The sequence below is a fragment of the Haliotis cracherodii genome, unplaced genomic scaffold (genome assembly GCF_022045235.1).
Source record: "Haliotis cracherodii isolate W230 unplaced genomic scaffold, xgHalCrac1.p SCAF_31, whole genome shotgun sequence".
Classification (NCBI taxonomy): Eukaryota; Metazoa; Mollusca; class Gastropoda; order Lepetellida; family Haliotidae; genus Haliotis; species Haliotis cracherodii.
Genome location: NW_027266288.1, coordinates 813,092 through 834,929, shown reverse-complemented (window position 1 = coordinate 834,929; position 21,838 = coordinate 813,092). Strand labels below are relative to the sequence as shown.

The 21,838-nt window shown below is 43.7% G+C and overlaps 1 pseudogene; it reads right to left on the bottom strand.

Moving 5' to 3' along the window:
- Nucleotides 1-7,768: 7,768 nt before the first annotated feature.
- Nucleotides 7,769-15,410, bottom strand: LOC139477135 (uncharacterized; annotated as a pseudogene).
- Between the last annotated feature and the right edge of the window lie 6,428 nt (nt 15,411-21,838).

Sequence of the window (21,838 nt, the reverse complement as noted above, 5' to 3'; positions counted from 1 at the left end):
GAACCGCGCCAGTCATTCCTAATTATTGGGAACACCACTCAGGTCCAGTAATCTTTGCAGTGTTGTCCAGTGAGCCACGGGGAACACGTTTCCGAGGAATGGAAAGATCCCAGGATATTTATTTAGTCATAAGTTTGATATGTGGTCGAAAACGAAAAATGTGTTTGTGTTGTCAAACACGGCACGTCAGCAATATTCCAGCTGTATGACGGCGGCGTGAAAATAATCGAGCCTGGACCAGACCAGTGTTGTTGCCATGGTATTTTCATGCTGCACGCTGATGCCAGTGTTGTTACCATGGTATTTTCATGCAGGACGCTGACGCCAGTGTTGTTGCCATGGTATTTTCATGCTGCACGCTGATGCCAGTGTTGTTGCCATGGTATTTGCATGCAGGACGCTGACGCCAGTGTTGTTGCCATGGTATTTTCATGCTGCACGCTGACGCCAGTGTTGTTGCCATGGTATTTTCATGCTGCACGCTGATGCCAGTGTTGTTGCCATGGTATTTGCATGCAGGACGCTGACGCCAGTGTTATTGCCATGGTATTTTCATGCAGGACGCTGATGCCAGTGTTGTTGCCATGGTATTTTCATGCTGCACGCTGATGCCAGTGTTGTTGCCATGGTATTTGCATGCAGGACGCTGATACCAGTGTTGTTGCCATGGTATTTTCATGCAGGACGCTGACGTCAATGTTGCTGCCATGGTATTTTCATTCTGCACGCTGATGCCTGTGTTGTTGCCATGGTATTTTCATGCAGGACGCTGACGTCAGCGTCATTGGCATGGTATTTTTATGAAGGAGGCTAACATTAGTGTTGTTGCCATGCTAATTTATGCAGGACGCTGATACCAGTGTTGTTGCCATGGTATGTTCATGAAGGACGCTGACGCCAGTGTTGTTGCCATGGTATTTTCATGCTGCACGCTGATGCCAGTGTTGTTGCCATGGTATTTTCATGCAGAACGCTGACGTCAGCGTCATTGGCATGTTTTTTTCATGAAGGACGCTGATGTCAGTGTTGTTGCCATGGTATTTTCATGCTGCACACTGACGCCAGTGTTGTTGCCATGGTATTTTCATGCTGAACGCTGATGCCAGTGTTGTTGCCATGGTATTTTCATGCAGAACGCTGACGTCAGCGTCAATGGCATGGTATTTTCACGAAGGACGCTGACGTGAGTGTTGTCATGCTAATTTATGCAGGACGCTGACGTCAATGCTGTTGTCATGGTATTTTCTTGCAGGACGCTGACGTCTGCATGGTTGCCATGGTGTATCATGCAGGAGGCTGACACCAGCGTGGTTGGCATGACACTGTTATGCACATGCACAGGCACATTGATGACGTGAGGTCAAGGACAACCCACAAGAAACAGGACATTCATTACAAATCAAGGAGGAGCCAGTGAGCGAATATCCCGTTATGTGAGCGTTATCTGAATTAAAATACTGCATGAACGTAAGAGAATACTACGTAACCAGATTAAAACTACAGCCTGAAAGTTGAAATAAATAAATAAATAAATGGCAATACAATACAAATCAATACATGAGAATCTTGAACGTCAGGCTCCGATATTCGTGCTCCGAGCCGACCAGTCCTTGTTCTATCTCCGTATAGTACAGGCTCACTAAGATACCATGCCACCGTTTAACATGGATACCCCTCTCAGATACAGTATACTGACTCAGCACCGAACAGTCCTTTTTTAGCCCCTCAATGCCAAGCATCAGGAAGGGCAACAACAAGTACAATTTTTATACGTCTTTTGGTATGGCGCGGCCGGGGATATAAACGGGCCCGGGGTAGAATAGATCTTCAGCAACCGATGCTTGTCTCCCCGTGAAGATCCGGGGTAGAATAGATCTTCAGCAACTCATTCTTGTCTCCCCCGTGACAATCCGGGGTAGAATAGATCTTCAGCAACCCATGCATGTCTCCCCCGTGAACATCCGGGGCAAAATAGGTCCTTAGTAACCCATGCGTGTTTCCCCGTGAAGATCCGGGGTAGAATATGTCTTCGGCAACCCATGCTTGCCGTTAAAGGCGACTAAGCTTCTCGGAAGAGGCGATTAACAGGATCGGGTGGTCAGGCTCGCTGATTTGGTTGATGCATGTCATCGTATCCCAATTGCGTGGACTGATACTGATGTTGTCAATCACTGGATTGTCTGACGTCATGTAGCTGGAATATTGCTTAGTGCGGCGTTAAACAAGAAACAAACAAATTTGTCAGAATCTGATACTGGTGATCGTGGAACGAGGGAACGCACCCTGGGGATTTAGACTCACTGGATTGTCTGGTCCAGATTTAGACCCCTTTAACTGGTGTTGAGAAACTTAGAAACAGAATCAGAACAAACGCAAAGGCACAGGCGTTACCCGTGCCCTCTAATTCAAGTGAGAACAATTGAACTATTAACCTTGGAGACGACTGAGGCGTTATACGAAAGCCCACAATTAACAAACATTGCCAGCGGCCTAGGACATGTCAGGTAGACTTCGCACAGATATGGATCATGTGTTACGGTTAGCGGGTGCACATTAATGTATGCCTCTGTGACAACTGATCACATGTAAGATGGCTGTGGCACGCTTGGCTAGCCCCAATAAATAGGGAATTAAACTTTGATCTTTAATGGACTTTCGAACCGGCCCTTACGTAATCAAGGCTTATGACTTATGGGACGCAATAAAACATACAGAAATAAAATTCTATATTTTTTAAATATATTTTACTGAACATAATAGTGGGTTTCATGTAGTATACATTATAGGATAAAAACATTTTGTACTGCAGCAAATTCAACGTTATCTATAAAAGAGCTCACGAAATAAACCAAATAGTATAATGGACACAATGGCAACAACAGATCATTGCGGATATGTGTGCACGGCAGGGTTACTGTCTCGGTCCTATGCCTTTATCTGGAATAGGAAATTGAGTTGAACGCCCTAAACAAATCAAGTGGTAAAGTGCAGATAATGTTTTATGTTGAACGAGGTTGTTTACAAATAGAGGGCTCGAGAACTGTGAACAAGGCAGAGAGTACACATGCACCAATAACATGGAGTTTGCACATCACAAAATAAGAAGTTCAAAGTTTTTTGGGGATTGTTTTTTGTTTGTTGTTTAATACCGCACTCTTCAATATTCCAGGAATATAACGTCGATCTGTAAATAATCGTATCTGGGTCAGATAATCCAGTGATTGATATTGAGCATCGATCTTCACAATTAGGACATGCATCAACCAAGTCAGCGAGTCTAAAAAACGATCCCGTCAGTCGCCTCTTTCGACAAGCATCGGTTGCTGAAGATCTATGCTAACCTGAATATTCACGAGCGAGAACTTCAAGGTAGAAAATTCATAACACACCTTGTACAAGCTTTCATTACTTTCGCATTATCATAGAAGGATAATACCCATACAATCACATATACTCACCTGTATTGTCAAGACAAGACAACAGAGGACAAATTATAGGCCACATGAAATGAGTGAACAAATGTAATATAACTGTTAATGGTAAATTATTTTGTTGATTGGTTGGTTGGTTTGTTGTTTAACGCCGCACTCAGCAATATTCCAACTACATGACGGCGGTCTGTAAATAATCGAGTCTGGACCGGACAAGCCAGTGATTGACATCATGAGCATCAATCCGCGTAATTGGTATCGATGACATGCGAGCCTGACCACCCGATCCCGTTAGTCGCCTCTTACGACAAGCATAGTCGCCTTTTACAGAAAGCATGGGTTGCTGAAGACCTATTCTACCCCGGATCTTTACGGGTCCAATTATTTTGTACATAATTTTGAACATACATATGTGTTGAATTATATGTCACCTAACAGTATCAGTAATTAAAACTGCTTAATATTTGTAGTAGTGTGTGGAAAAATGAAGTTGAATATATTACAAATATACACACCTTTATGAGGCATAATGTGGGAAGCAAGTTGAATATGTTACAAATATACACACCTTTATGAGGCATAATGTGGGAAGCAAGTTGAATATGTTACAAATATACACACCTTTATGAGGCATAATGTGGGAAGCAAGTTGAATATGTTACAAATATACACACCTGTATGAGGCACAATGTGGGACGCAAGGGTCGGTATGAGTTGACGGGTCAATGAGAACCCTTGTTTGGAAACGAACAGCGTCACGACGAGCGAACTCTGACACTACTGGGCCACCCTTCCACTTGTAGGATCAGTTTCAGCCCATACCTTGCGGAAGATCTGTGTTCGTGGCTATCTCTGTACCTGTATCTTACACCATGGTATCTAAGGGCACGGTTGTAGGATCAGTTTAAGCCCATACCTTGCACAAGACCTGTGCCCGTGGCTATCGCTGTACCTGTATCTTACACCATGGCCAGGTTCTAACGTCAACACTCTAACATATTCGTTAACCAGTATATAACTACAACCAGGTCAGGTTCTAATGTCAACACTCTAACATATTCGTTAACCAGTATTTAAGTACAATCAGGTCAGGTTCTAACGTCAACACTCTAACATATTTGTTAACCAGTATATATAACCACAATCAGGTCAGGTTCTAACGTCAACACTCTAACATATTTGTTAACCAGTATATAAGTACAATCAGGTCAGGTTCTAACGTCAACACTCTAACATATTTGTTAACCAGTATATAACCACAATCAGGTCAGGTTCTAATGTCAACACTCTAACATATTTGTTAACCAGTATATAACTACAATCAGGTCAGGTTCTAACGTCAACACTCTAACATATTCGTTAACCAGTATATAACTACAATCAGGTCAGGTTCTAACGTCAACACTCTAGCATATTCGTTAACCAGTATATAAGTACAATCAGGTCAGGTTCTAATGTCAACACTCTAACATATTTGTTAAACAGTATATAACCACAATCAGGTCAGGTTCTAACGTCAACACTCTAACATTTTCGTTAACCAGTATATAACTACAATCAGTAACATTTGTCAGTCAAGAACAACCGCATATTTATAGCATCAAATACACCTGGTTTATCCGTGCAGGTATGGGTTGTCCAGGTATCTAAGGCATCGCAAATCCATGTGCAGGATTGACGCCCATAGTTGTACCAGGATCCGCTGAACTATCACCTGTGGTATGATTGTTCAACGTTTACCTTTCTCATTCACATTATGCTCATTCTACCAACCACTAGTCGTTACCCAATTACGTCATTCACTTGCCCTGTTAGTAGTTGTAGTTTGTGGGGGTTGAAATCACCTGCGGGGCGGTCGGGTAGCCTAGTGGTTAAAGCGTTCGCTCATCACGCAGAAGACCCGGGTTCGATTCCCGACATGGGTGCAATGTGTGAAGCCCATTCCTGGTGTCCCCCGCCGTTATATTGCTGGAATATTGCTAAAAGCGGCGTAAAACCATACTCACTCACTCACTGAAATCACCTGCACCTGTGGCAAAAATGTTCTTGCAACATTTCCATTATCCATCACATATTGATAAATTTGCACAGCTCCGCGAGATGAAGTTAAATGTGGTTTAGCGTCGAGTTCAAGATTATTGCCATTAAATAGCGACGTGCATGGACATGTGGGTGCTTGCACTCCTGAATGTATAGGAGTGTGTGTGCTTATATGAAGCCGTTATTTCCCACTCTGGCGCATTACACTGACTCCGACGCCAACCAGTCCTTGGTTGTCCAGTTTGTGCTGACTACCAGGCAAGGTATCAACAAATACCATCTTCCAACGTCTTTTGGTATGACGCGCCCACGGAATCGAACCACTGGTCTTACGTCGTTCGGGCAAACGTCTTTCCACTAGACTACGAGTCCAGTAAAAATCGTCATTTTGGGCTATCATTTGTACATTGTAAATTGAAAATGAAAAATAAATTCATATGTATATCAATAATGTCCGATGTATTTTCTCTTCAATATCTGATTCATGCAATCTTAATTATGTACAGAAAAGCAACGTGATAACGAACGATAAACAAGTGGGAGTTCTATGTGATAATGCCCTCACAATAATGAACATAATATAAATAATGAAAATTCTGTTTGATGAAACTGCATAATGCACAGAAATCAGGCATTTCTCTTCCAATCATCGATGGCAAATAACTTAATAATAAATAAAGAACCAGTATTGTTGTTTGAAGAGTTAAATTATCTTGCTTTTTTAGCGTCACTGAAGAGCGGCAATTCCATTGTAACGTTTGTAGCATTTGTGACGTTTAATATCCTTGACTGTTTCCTTCAACAAAGGGTTGGGTTCTGAAAGCTGTCTGTGGAATACGTGGACAATGTGGAATCTGTGGAATATGTGGGATATGTGGAATGTGTAGAATATTTGGAATGTGTGGAATATGTGGAATGTGTTGAATGTGTTGAATGTGTGGGATATGTGGAATGTGTGGAATGTGTAGACAATGTGGAATGTGTGGATTGTGTGGGATGTGTGAAATGTGTGGAATGTGTGGGATGTGTGAAATGTGTGGAATATGTGGAATGTGTGGAATGTGTGGAATATGTGGGATGTGTGGAATGTGTGGAATGTGTGAATTTATGTGGGGTGTGTGGAATGTGTTGAATGTGTGGGATATGTGGAATATTGAATGTTTTGAATGTGTGGAATGTGTGAAATGTGTGGAATATTTGGGATATGTGGAATATGTGGAATGTGTGGGATATGTGGAATATATTGAATGTTTGGAATGTATGGGATATGTGGAATTCGCTGAATATGTGGGATATGTAGAATGTGTGGAATGTGTTGAATGTGTGGAATGTGCGGAATGTGTGGAATGTGTGGAATGTGTGGAATATGTTGGATATGTGGAATGTGTGGAATGTGTGGAATGTGTGGAATATGTGGGATATGTGGAATTCGTGGGATATGTAGAATGTGTGGAATGTGTGGAATGTATGAAATGTATGGTAAGTGTGGAATGTGTGGAATATGTGGGATATCTCGAATATGCGGAATGTGTGGAATGTGTGGAATGTTTGGAATGTGTGGAATGTGTGAAATGTGTGAAATGTGTGGAATATTTGGAATATGTGGAATGTCTGGAATGTGTCGAATATGTGGAATGTGTGGAATGTGTGGAATGTCTGGGATATGTGGAATATGTGGAATGTGTGGGATATGTGGAATATGTGGAATGTGTGGGATATGTGGAATATGTGGAATGTGTAGAATATGTAGAATATTTGGAATATGTGGAATGTGTGGAATGTGTGGAATGTGTGAAATGTGTAGAATAAGAATGACAAGGGGTCTTGCTGCAGAAGTCCAGATATGCCAGTTGGTAAAGGACAAAGCATGGTTTCCAGTGAAACCCTGTCAGTCGTGAAGATATAAAACCGAGTCCGGGCCGAGGTGGGGTGTCTTTCTCAATACAGCACGTGTTGTGTTATTGACAGACATGTTGAATGAATACTACCATGAAACTACACTGTATGCGACAAGTAAACCACCTCAGGTTAATTCTTGTTTTTCACCTGCGTTGTTTTCGTCCTACCTCTATCCTTTCTTCTTCTATCCTTTCTTTTTTTCTTTCCATCCTTTTGAGCTTTTCTCCCCTTTTCCCCCTTTCTCCCCTTCCCCCTCTTCCGTCCCCCTTTTCTTCTCTTTTGACTTTTCCCGCACCCCCTCAACAACTCCTTCACACATCTGTGGTAGTTGCTGGCCTTAGGAGGTTCCTGTAAACATTCTCCGAATCGTTTAATTTGTTTCAATATAAATCGAGCGTTCATTGTCTCTGTAGCCTCTGAGGAAAGAGTGATGTTGTAGCTTTTGTTATCCGGCCAGTTCAAATCCTCGTCATGAACTTTTGTGAGAGTGGCACCGATGCGTTCATTAGATGTACAGGTATACAACATGGCCGCTTCTGTTTGTGTTTTCTTGTATATCTGCAGCAGGTGCCCGGTGTATTGAGACAAGACGTGGATAGCGGCCAGATGGCTCTCTTGCTTCTGAATCTGAACCCGGCAAAGGCAGAGAAGAGCAGAGTTAGACTGATTATAGACACGGGGAAATCTTTATGTACTGTATCCTGACATTTTGAACAAATAATGCATTGCAAAGAAACAATATAAATAATATAATACTAAATATTACATTTATCTGATACCACACATATCACACGCATCGACAAAAATTAAAACTTCGAGTTTTTTAACGACGAACGAGGTGTTCGATATCAAAAGACACGAAAAGTGAGTGAGTTGGGTTTAACGCCGCTTTTAAAAGTATTCCAGTTATATCACGGCGTGTCAGCTTTCTGTGGGAGGAAAGCCCAAAGTGATGCAGGCCTCAGACGTTTACCACTTCGGTGAAACCCACAAACACGTGTATGGTGCTGAAAAACTTAGAAACATAATCGGGGCGAACCGGGATTCGAACCCACAATCATAGGTTTCTGGCGTCTAGGGGACGCAACTCTGTACAGCGAATTATTTCCATAGACAAATAGAATTTCTATTTAATCGGATTCAGTTGTACCATTCCGAATATATCATCAGCATGTGTTCATGACATAGGTATGTTTCCAAGTGTTCGCTTAACAGATGAGCGTATCCTGTCTCACTGGTGGCGCCCGTCACAAACACATGCAAGGGCCAGGTCATCAACGTTTGAGCAAGTGTCGATGGCGATCTTTGAAGCTTTCGTGGAAAGCATTTTCTCGATTGTAAACCAGTGAGATAAACTTGGCCTCACGATCAGTTGAATATGTAAATTATGTCATCTAGCAGGAGCTATTTTTGATAAGTTGTCGGTGGGTTGGTTGTCGAAACTTACCCCTTTCAGGAGATTCCTCTTGGCTGGACAGAGTATGTTCCCATTTGTTGGTCCAGGCCACTTGTCAGGTAGCTTGAAACACAACATACAGGTGAGTGAGTGAGTGGGTGAGTGAGTGAGTGAGTGAGTGAGTGGCTGGACAGAGTATGTTCCCATTTGTTGGTCCAGGCCACTTGTCAGGTAGCTTGAAACACAACATACAGGTGAGTGAGTGAGTGAGGGAGTGAGTGAGTGAAAGAGTGAGTGAGTGAGTGAGTGAGTCAGTGAGAGAGTGAGTGAGTGAGTGAGTGAGTGAGAGAGTGAGTGAGTGAGTGAGTGAGTGAGTGAGTGAGTGAGTGAGTGAGTGTGTGAGTGAGCAAGTGAGTGAGTGAACAAGTGAGTGAGTGAGTGACTGATTAAACGAGTGAATGAATGAGTGAGTGAGTGAGTGAGTGGGTGAACGAGTGAGTGAACGAGTGAGTTAGTGAGTGAGTCAGTGAACGAGCGAATGAATGAGTGAGTGAGTGAGTGAACGAGTGAGTGAGTGAACGAGTGAGTGAGTGAACGAGTGACTGAGTGAACGAGTAAATGAGTGAGTGAGTGAACGAGTGAGTGAACGAGTGAGTGAACGAGTGAGTGAGTGAGAGAGTGAGTAAGTGAGTGAACGAGTGAATGCGTGAGTGAGTGAGTGAGTGGACGAGTGAGTGAACAAGTGAGTGAGAGAGTGAGTGGGTGAGTGACTGATTAAACGAGTGAATGAATGAGTGAGTGAGTGAGTGAGTGAACGAGTGAGTGAACGAGTGAGTGAACGTGTGAGTGAACAAGTGAGTGAGAGAGTGAGTGAGTGAGTGAGACACATCTCAGACTTTTACTACTACTACTATTACCACTTCAACAATCACTACCACCACCACTACTACTACCACCACTACTACTACTACTACTACCACAATCACAACTTCCGTCTCTGCTACTACTACTACTACTACTACTACTACTACTACTACTACTACTACTACTACTACTAACAATAATAATAAAACAATAAGCCATTTCAAATATACGTGTGTGTACATGTGATGTATACGCCACGACTTATGTTGGTTCGAGAGTGCTCGCCCACTAATGCTTCATTAACATGGATACCCCACCCAGACACAGTATACTGACTCCGAGCCGACCAGTTCTCATTCAATCCCTGTACAGTACAGGCCTACTGAGATACCATGCTGCAGTTTAACATGGATACCCCACCCAGACACAGTATACTGACTCCGAGCCGACCAGTTCTCATTCAATCCCCGTACAGTACAGGCCCACTGAGATACCATGCTGCAGTTTAACATGGATACCCCACCCAGACACAGTATACTGACTCCGAGCCGACCAGTTCTCATTCAATCCCCGTATAGTACAGGCCTACTGAGATACCATGCTGCAGTTTAACATGGACACCCCACCCAGGCACAGTATACTGACTCCGAGCCGACCAGTTCTCATTCAATCCCTGTACAGTACAGGCCCACTGAGATACCATGCTGCAGTTTAACATGGATACCCCACCCAGACACAGTATACTGACTCCGAGCCGACCAGTTCTCATTCAATCCCCGTACAGTACAGGCCCACTGAGATACCATGCTGCAGTTTAACATGGATACCCCACCCAGAAACAGTATACTGACTCCGAGCCGACCAGTTCTCATTCAATCCCTGTACAGTACATGCCTACTGAGATACCATGCTGCAGTTTAACATGGATACCCCACCCAGAAACAGTATACTGACTCCGAGCCGACCAGTTCTCATTCAATCCCCGTACAGTACAGGCCCACTGAGATACCATGCTGCAGTTTAACATGGATACCCCACCCAGAAACAGTATACTGAATCCGAGGCGACCAGTTCTCATTCAATCCCTGTACAGTACATGCCTACTGAGATACCATGCTGCAGTTTAACATGGATACCCCACCCAGAAACAGTATACTAACTCCGAGCCGACCAGTTCTCATTCAATCCCTGTACAGTACAGGCCCACTGAGATACCATGCTGCAGTTTAACATGGATACCCCACCCAGACACAGTATACTGACTCCGAGCCGACCAGTTCTCATTCAATCCCTGTACAGTACAGGCCTACTGAGATACCATGCTGCAGTTTAACATGGATACCCCACCCAGACACAGTATACTGACTCCGAGCCGACCAGTTCTCATTCAATCCCTGTACAGTACAGGCCCACTGAGATACCATGCTGCAGTTTAACATGGATACCCCACCCAGACACAGTATACTGACTCCGAGGCGACCAGTTCTCATTCAATCCCTGTACAGTACATGCCTACTGAGATACCGTGCTGCAGTTTAACATGGATACCCCACCCAGACACAGTATACTGACTCCGAGCCGACCAGTTCTCATTCAATCCCTGTACAGTACATGCCTACTGAGATACCATGCTGCAGTTTAACATGGATACCCCACCCAGACACAGTATACTGACTCCGAGCCGACCAGTTCTCATTCAATCCCTGTACAGTACAGGCCCACTGAGATACCATGCTGCAGTTTAACATGGATACCCCACCCAGACACAGTATACTGACTCCGAGCCGACCAGTTCTCATTCAATCCCTGTACAGTACAGGCCCACTGAGATACCATGCTGCAGTTTAACATGGATACCCCACCCAGACACAGTATACTGACTCCGAGCCGACCAGTTCTCATTCAATCCCTGTACAGTACATGCCTACTGAGATACCATGCTGCAGTTTAACATGGATACCCCACCCAGACACAGTATACTGACTCCGAGCCGACCAGTTCTCATTCAATCCCCGTACAGTACAGGCCCACTGAGATACCATGCTGCAGTTTAACATGGATACCCCACCCAGACACAGTATACTGACTCCGAGCCGACCAGTTCTCATTCAATCCCTGTACAGTACATGCCTACTGAGATACCATGCTGCAGTTTAACATGGAAACCCCACCCAGACACAGTATACTGACTCCGAGCCGACCAGTTCTCATTCAATCCCTGTACAGTACATGCCTACTGAGATACCATGCTGCAGTTTAACATGGATACCCCACCCAGACACAGTATACTGACTCCGAGCCGACCAGTTCTCATTCAATCCCTGTACAGTACATGCCTACTGAGATACCATGCTGCAGTTTAACATGGATACCCCACCCAGACACAGTATACTGACTCCGAGCCGACCAGTTCTCATTCAATCCCTGTACAGTACATGCCTACTGAGATACCATGCTGCAGTTTAACATGGATACCCCACCCAGACACAGTATACTGACTCCGAGCCGACCAGTTCTCATTCAATCCCTGTACAGTACATGCCTACTGAGATACCATGCTGCAGTTTAACATGGATACCCCACCCAGACACAGTATACTGACTCCGAGCCGACCAGTTCTCATTCAATCCCTGTACAGTACATGCCTACTGAGATACCATGCTGCAGTTTAACATGGATACCCCACCCAGACACAGTATACTGACTCCGAGCCGACCAGTTCTCATTCAATCCCTGTACAGTACAGACCTACTGAGATACCATGCTGCAGTTTAACATGGATACCCCACCCAGACACAGTATACTGACTCCGAGCCGACCAGTTCTCATTCAATCCCTGTACAGTACATGCCCACTGAGATACCATGCTGCAGTTTAACATGGATACCCCACCCAGACACAGTATACTGACTCCGAGCCGACCAGTTCTCATTCAATCCCTGTACAGTACAGGCCTACTGAGATACCATGCTGCAGTTTAACATGGATACCCCACCCAGACACAGTATACTGACTCCGAGCCGACCAGTTCTCATTCAATCCCTGTACAGTACAGGCCCACTGAGATACCATGCTGCAGTTTAACATGGATACCCCACCCAGACACAGTATACTGACTCCGAGCCGACCAGTTCTCATTCAATCCCTGTACAGTACATGCCCACTGAGATACCATGCTGCAGTTTAACATGGATACCCCACCCAGACACAGTATACTGACTCCGAGCCGACCAGTTCTCATTCAATCCCTGTACAGTACAGGCCTACTGAGATACCATGCTGCAGTTTAACATGGATACCCCACCCAGACACAGTATACTGACTCCGAGCCGACCAGTTCTCATTCAATCCCTGTACAGTACAGGCCCACTGAGATACCATGCTGCAGTTTAACATGGATGCCCCACCCAGACACAGTATACTGACTCCGAGCCGACCAGTTCTCATTCAATCCCTGTACAGTACATGCCTACTGAGATACCATGCTGCAGTTTAACATGGATACCCCACCCAGACACAGTATACTGACTCCGAGCCGACCAGTTCTCATTCAATCCCCGTACAGTACAGGCCCACTGAGATACCATGCTGCAGTTTAACATGGATACCCTACCCAGACACAGTATACTGACTCCGAGCCGACCAGTTCTCATTCAATCCCCGTACAGTACAGGCCTACTGAGATACCATGCTGCAGTTTAACATGGATACCCTACCCAGACACAGTATACTGACTCCGAGCCGACCAGTTCTCATTCAATCCCCGTACAGTACAGGCCTACTGAGATACCATGCTGCAGTTTAACATGGATACCCCACCCAGACACAGTATACTGACTCCGAGCCGACCAGTTCTCATTCAATCCCTGTACAGTACAGGCCTACTGAGATACCATGCTGCAGTTTAACATGGATACCCCACCCAGACACAGTATACTGACTCCGAGCCGACCAGTTCTCATTCAATCCCTGTACAGTACAGGCCCACTGAGATACCATGCTGCAGTTTAACATGGATGCCCCACCCAGACACAGTATACTGACTCCGAGCCGACCAGTTCTCATTCAATCCCTGTACAGTACATGCCTACTGAGATACCATGCTGCAGTTTAACATGGATACCCCACCCAGACACAGTATACTGACTCCGAGGCGACCAGTTCTCATTCAATCCCTGTACAGTACAGGCCCACTGAGATACCATGCTGCAGTTTAACATGGATACCCCACCCAGACACAGTATACTGACTCCGAGCCGACCAGTTCTCATTCAATCCCTGTACAGTACAGGCCCACTGAGATACCATGCTGCAGTTTAACATGGATACCCCACCCAAACACAGTATACTGACTCCGAGCCGACCAGTTCTCATTCAATCCCTGTACAGTACAGGCCCACTGAGATACCATGCTGCAGTTTAACATGGATACCCCACCCAGACACAGTATACTGACTCCGAGGCGACCAGTTCTCATTCAATCCCTGTACAGTACAGGCCCACTGAGATACCATGCTGCAGTTTAACATGGATACCCCACCCAGACACAGTATACTGACTCCGAGCCGACCAGTTCTCATTCAATCCCTGTACAGTACAGGCCCACTGAGATACCATGCTGCAGTTTAACATGGATACCCCACCCAGACACAGTATACTGACTCCGAGGCGACCAGTTCTCATTCAATCCCTGTACAGTACAGGCCCACTGAGATACCATGCTGCAGTTTAACATGGATACCCCACCCAGACACAGTATACTGACTCCGAGCCGACCAGTTCTCATTCAATCCCTGTACAGTACAGGCCCACTGAGATACCATGCTGCAGTTTAACATGGATACCCTACCCAGACACAGTATACTTCGCTCTCCGGCCAGGGGGTCTATCCCCTAGAGCACAGAAGTGGTTATATATAGGAGATCGTGTGATATACCTGTTTAGATAAATGTTCTGCTGTACAGGCCAAATTGTAGCCTCTGTTACAAACAGCACACGTAGAACTTCTGGATGTGTCATCTCTGGCCCGACAGTCGCAGGACACACCTGAATGAGAAACATAATTCATATTAGATTGACGTTGCAATAAAATAAATTTGAGAAAGGGTTCTATATTCGGGGATGTGACTTGCTTCGAAAAGAAATACTAAGTGAAATTTGCAATGTTTTACAAAAGACATAGATTCCGCGCCTCTCATTGACTGACAAAAGTTTTCTGTCCATCTGTGTCTTGGAGGGGTGAACAAAAACATAAACTGTCCTCTAAACGTTTGTAACAATATAGTAACAATGTACGCAGAGACTTGGTTTCACTCATTGGGTCCATTTGGGAAATGGAAACACGATTTTCATCACGACAAACCAACGTTGTAAACACTGCCTTCATATTATAAATATACACGTACGAAATGTTACAAACGAATTAACAAAAGTCGAATATACGTGAGTTCACACTTAATTAAATAATTAAGCATTATATGCAAATGCATAAAATATGATATTTTGTTCAGATAACATAATTATAGTAATAAGGATAGTAGAGATTGAATAGATAAAATGTATAACACATAATATCATATTCAATATTTGGGTATTGTGTCCACCTAGGATTGCGGTTCCGAAGACTATAACTGTGACAATATCCATCACACAGTTCGCAATGAGTCGCTGACTAGTAGAATTGATGTCAAATCAACATTCAAGACCTTTTTATAATGTACAAAATCCTACTTGAGATGGGAATTTCAGAGATGTTTTTCTTGCTACTTACATGAAGTCATGCGAGGTATCGGTTGTCATGGTAGAACAAAGGGACATGTCCAGTGTGACAGACTTTCACATCGAGAGTGTCTGCGCCAAGGTGAAGCATTAGGCCCTTGCTGTTGCTGTTAAACTTGGATATCTTCACCCCCACACTCAGCTACCGGTTTCAGACATTCACTTCCGTGATGCCCCCTTGGCAAGACGGGCAGGAGGTTGACATGACACCGTGTGCTGGTTTAGGATGTCACAACCCCGTGGCTTACCCATAGCGAACAGTCACTGATAAGTTGGAGTCCTTTTGAAGGACTTGCGATAATAACGTCAATAAACATATAACACGATTAAGATTATGGCTGTTTCCCAGCTTGTGAAGTGAACATTTCCTCACGACTCGAATCAGTGTTTCAGTGTTGCGTGAGACACATGTCCGCTTGGGTATCGTGTGCGCCAGACTGGTGGTATTGCAGTACGTTCAAAGAAGGGGATTCACAGTAACTACATGTCCGCTGGGGTATCGTGTGCGCCAGACTGGGGGTATTGCAGTACGTTCAAAGAAGGGGATTCACAGTATCTCCATGTCCGCTGGGGTATCGTGTGCGCCAGACTGGTGGTACTGCAGTACGTTCAAAGAAGGGGATTCACAGTATCTCCATGTCCGCTGGGGTATCGTGTGCGCCAGACTGGTGGTATTGCAGTACGTTCAAAGAAGGGGATTCACAGTAACTCCATGTCCGCTGGGGTATCGTGTGCGCCAGACTGGTGGTACTGCTGTTCGTTCAAAGAAGGGGATTCACAGAATCTCCATGTCCGCTGGGGTATCGTGTGCGCCAGACTGGTGGTATTGCAGTACGTTCAAAGAAGGGGATTCACAGTATCTCCATGTCCGCTGGGGTATCGTGTGCGCCAGACTGGTGGTACTGCAGTACGTTCAAAGAAGGGGATTCACAGTATCTCCTTTGGTTCATTCCCACAAGCTTTGAGGGGCGGACGGGTAGCCTAGTGGTTAAAGCGTTCGCTTGTCACACCGAAGACTCGGGTTCGTTACCCCACATGGGTACAATGTATGAAGCCCATTTCTGGTGTACCCCGCCGTGATATTGCTGGAATACTGCTAAAAGCGGCGTAAAACCATACTCATTCATTCACTCACTCACTCACTCACTCACTCACTCACTCACTCACTCACTCACTCACTCACTCACTCACAAGCTTGACTCCACAGTCCAGATCCCATGTCCAGTCCAGGTCTAGATGTTGGCGGTATGTAATAATTGAACCTGGAACAGACAACCCAGTGATTGACATCATGAGCATCGAACTACGCAGTTGGGATACGATGACATGCATCAACCAAGTCAACGACAAGAATTACTTAATGAAGACCAATTCTAACCCGAATGATTTTAAACATTGACTCAAACTAGACCAACCATTAACTGCTATACATCTAACATTGCGAGTTTACAGACAAACAGGCTTCGAATGACTTGAATACACATTGCGAGGTCCGCCAATAAACATGAACCTGGTTCCGCTTTAAATACAACTTTACCTCCGACATTCCATGTTGCCCCGGGCTCTATAAAGGAATATATGATTATATTAATTACAAATGACAGTGTCTTCATGTTAAGCCTGAGTTCTAACTACGACAATATTGTTGACAAAACAAACTACAGGGGTTGTTGTCGGAAGGAATACGCTTTCCTGTCAATTCATGTGCAAGGTAGTTTCTCACGTCGCACAGCAAGCAACACATACTTCACAAAGCTGTCGCACAGCAAGGAACACATACTCCACAAAGTAGCTGCACAGCAAGGAACACATACTTCACAAAGCAGTTGCACAGCAAGGAACACATGCTTCACAAAGCAGTCGCACATCAAGGAACACATACTTCACAAAGCAGTTGCACAGCAAGGAACACATACTTTATAAAGCAGTCGCACAGCAAGGAACTCATACTTCACAAAGTAGTTGCACATCAACGAACACATACTTCACAAAGCAGTTGCACAGCAAGGAACACATACTTCACAAAGCAGTCAAACAGCAAGGAACACATACTCCACAAAGCAGTTGCACAGCAAGGAACACATACTTTATAAAGCAGTCGCACAGCAAGGAACACATACTTCACAAAGCAGTCGCACAGCAAGGAACACATACTTTATAAAGCAGTCGCACAGCAAGGAACACATACTTCACAAAGCAGTCGCACAGAAAGGAACACATACTTTATAAAGCAGTCGCACAGCAAGGAACTCATACTTCACAAAGTAGTTGCACATCAACGAACACATACTTCACAAAGCAGTTGCACAGCAAGGAACACATACTTCACAAAGCAGCTGCACAGCAAGGAACACATACTTCACAAAGCAGTTGCACAGCAAGGAACACATACTTCACAAAGCAGCTGCACAGCAAGGAACACATACTTCACAAAGCAGTTGCACAGCAAGGAACACATACTTCACAAAGCAGTCGCACAGCAAGGAACACATACTTCACAAAGCAGTTACACAGCAAGGATCTCATACTTCACAAAACAGTCGCACAGCAAGGATCTCATACTTCACAAAGCAGCTGCACAGCAAGGAACACATACTTCACAAAACAGTCGCACAGCAAGGAACTCATACTTCACAAAACAGTCGCACAGCAAAGGAACACATACTTCATAAAGCAGTCGCACAGCAAGGTAAAGTGTTCGATTCCCCCACATGGGTAGAATGTGTGAAGTCCCACGCCGTGTTATTCCTGGAATATTGCTGCGTTAAAACATACTCATAGGGATAGATGGAAAAGGGATAGATGGAATAGGGATAGAAGGAAAAGGGATAGAAGGAATAGGGATGGGTGGAATAGGGGTGGATGGAATAGGGATAGATGGAAAAGGGATAGATGGAATAGGGATAGATGGAATAGGGATAGATGGAAAAGGGTGGAAGGAATACGGATAGATGGAAAAGGGATAGATGGAATAGGGATAGAAGGAATAGGGATTGATGGAAAAGGGGTGGAAGGAATAGGGATAGATGTAATAGGGATAGATGGAATAGGGATAGATGGAATAGGGATAGATGGAATAGGGATAGAAGGAATAGGGATAGATGGAATAGGGATAGATGGAAAAGGGTGGAAGGAATACGGATAGATGGAAAAGGGATAGATGGAATAGGGATAGAAGGAATAGGGATAGATGGAATAGGGATAGATGGAATAGGGATAGAAGGAATAGGGATAGATGGAATAGGGATAGATGGAAAAGGGTGGAAGGAATACGGATAGATGGAAAAGGGATAGATGGAATAGGGATAGAAGGAATAGGGATAGATGGAAAAGGGGTGGAAGGAATAGGGATAGAAGGAATAGGGATAGATGGAAAAGGGGTGGAAGGAATAGGGATAGATGTAATAGGGATAGATGGAATAGGGATAGATGGAATAGGGATAGATGGAATAGGGATAGATGGAATAGGGATAGATGGAAAAGGGTGGAAGGAATACGGATAGATGGAAAAGGGATAGATGGAATAGGGATAGAAGGAATAGGGATTGATGGAAAAGGGATAGATGGAATAGGGATAGATGGAAAAGGTATAGATGGAATAGGGATAGATGGAAAAGGGTGGAAGGAATACGGATAGATGGAAAAGGGATAGATGGAATAGGGATAGAAGGAATAGGGATAGATGTAATAGGGATAGATGGAATAGGGATAGATGGAATAGGGATAGATGGAATAGGGATAGATGGAATAGGGATAGATGGAAAAGGGTGGAAGGAATACGGATAGATGGAAAAGGGATAGATGGAATAGGGATAGAAGGAATAGGGATTGATAGAAAAGGGATAGATGGAATAGGGATAGATGGAATAGGGATAGATGGAATAGGGATAGATGGAAAAGGGTGGAAGGAATACGGATAGATGGAAAAGGGATAGATGGAATAGGGATAGAAGGAATAGAGATAGATGGAATAGGGATAGATGGAATAGGGATAGATGGAAAAGGGATAGATGGAATAGGGATAGAGGGAATTTGCATTGATGGAATAGGGATAGATGGAATAGGGATAGATGGAAAAGGGGTGGAAGGAATAGGGATAGATGGAATAGGGATAGATGGAATAGGGATAGATGGAATATGGATAGATGGAATAGGGATAGATGGAAAAGGGGTGGAAGGAATACGGATAGATGGAAAAGGGATAGATGGAATAGGGATAGAAGGAATAGGGATTGATGGAATAGGGATAGAAGGAATAGGGATAGAAGGAATAGGGATAGATGGAAAAGGGATAGATGGAATAGGGATAGATGGAAAAGGTATAGATGGAATAGGGATAGATGGAAAAGGTATAGATGGAATAGGGATAGATGGAATAGGGATAGATGGAATAGGGATGGATGGAATAGGGATAGATGGAATAGGGATAGAAGGAATAGGGATTGATGGAAAAGGGATAGATGGAATAGGGATAGATGGAAAAGGTATAGATGGAATAGGGATAGATGGAATAGGGATAGATGGAAAAGGGATAGATGGAATAGGGATAGAGGGAATTTGGATTGATGGAAAAGGAATAGATGGAATAGGGATAGATGGAAAAGGTATAGATGGAATAGGGATAGAAGGAATAGGGATTGATGGAATAGGGATGGCTGGAATAGGGATAGATGGAATAGAGATAGATGGAATAGGGATAGATGGAATAGGGATAGATGGAATAGGGATGATGGAAAAGGGGTGGATGGAATAGGGATAGATGGAAAAGGGATAGAAGGAATAGGGATGGATGGGATAGGGATAGATGGAATAGGGATAGATGGAATAGGGATAGATGGAATAGAGATAGATGGAATAGGGATAGATGGAATAGGGATAGATGGAATAGGGATAGATGGAAAAGGGGTGGATGGAATAGGGATAGATGGAATAGGGATAGATGGAATAGGGATAGATGGAATAGGGATAGATGGAAAAGGGATAGAAGGAATAGGGATGGATGGAATAGGGATAGATTGAAAAGGGGTGGAAGGAATAGGGATAGATGGAATAGGGATAGATGGAAAAGGGATAGATGGAAAAGGGATAGATGGATTAGGGATAGATGGAAAAGGGATAGATGGAATAGGGATGGATGGAATAGGGATAGATTGAAAAGGGGTGGATGTAAAAGGGATAGATGGAATAGAGATAGATGGAATAGGGATAGATGGATTAGGGATAGATGGAAAAGAGGTGGATGGAATAGGGATAGATGGAATAGGGATAGATGGAATAGGGATAGATGGAATAGGGATAGATGGAAAAGGGATAGATGGATTAGGGATAGATGGAAAAGAGGTGGATGGAATAGGGAAAGATGGAATAGGGATAGAAGGAATAGGGATGGATGGAATAGGGGTGGATGGAAAAGGGATAGAAGGAAAAGGGATAGATGGAATAGGGGTGGATGGAATAGGGATCGATGGAATAGGGATAGATGGAAAAGGGGTGGTAGTAATAGGGATAGATGGAATAGGGGTGGATGGAATAGGGATAGATGGAAGCCGATTATCATTGACAAGTTATAGAAATGATCGTGGGTGGGTTGATGATAATGGTTACAAACCAATAAACTAATCTAATATGTCACAGGGCATATCACCATGGGATGGGGGTAACAGGGAATCATTTTCATGAGGCTGTTTACAGGTCTGCTTGGCCGACTAGTTTACTGTATGAAGAAATCACTTCGTGATGTTATAATCAGATAAATACCGGGGTTCCTAAAGTTGAGTAATAGTGAATTCATCTCCGTTCAAAAGTCACGAAAGTACCCCAAATCAGGAACAGAAGAAGTGTACCATTTCTTGGAAGCATTTCTAAAATATAAAGCGCAAGAAGAAATATACCTTTACTTGCTTGTAAACACTTTTAAACAATTGTTGTAAATATGACATTTACAAGCCAAAGACACTGGAGTAAATATTATGTCTACAAGCGTGAACAATTATTATAAATAAGTCATTTACAAGCAAAAGGAATTGTGATGAATAGGACATTTATAAGCCAAAGGATTTTTTTTTATAAATAAGACGTTTACTAGCCAAAGGAAATGTTCATTAACCTGTGCAGCCATTGCAAAGATCAGACTGAAAATCGTCTGTAAATCAAGATTGCTAAGGCGTGGGTTTAGTCATATTTGCAGCTCTATCACAGCATACAAAAGCATTGCAAAAATTACAATCTTGAGCCTACAATTTCAAGTGCTTTAGTAAAAACGCGTAAAATACTAAATACACCACGTCATTTGGTACATGTTAGGATTCATTGTAATTTCCTCTTGCAATTGCATAAGCAGAATACAGAAATAAAAATAATATTTAAATTATGTAAATAATCATTATTGTCAATACCTTTAAAACATACAGTAACGCCACTTATCCGCACA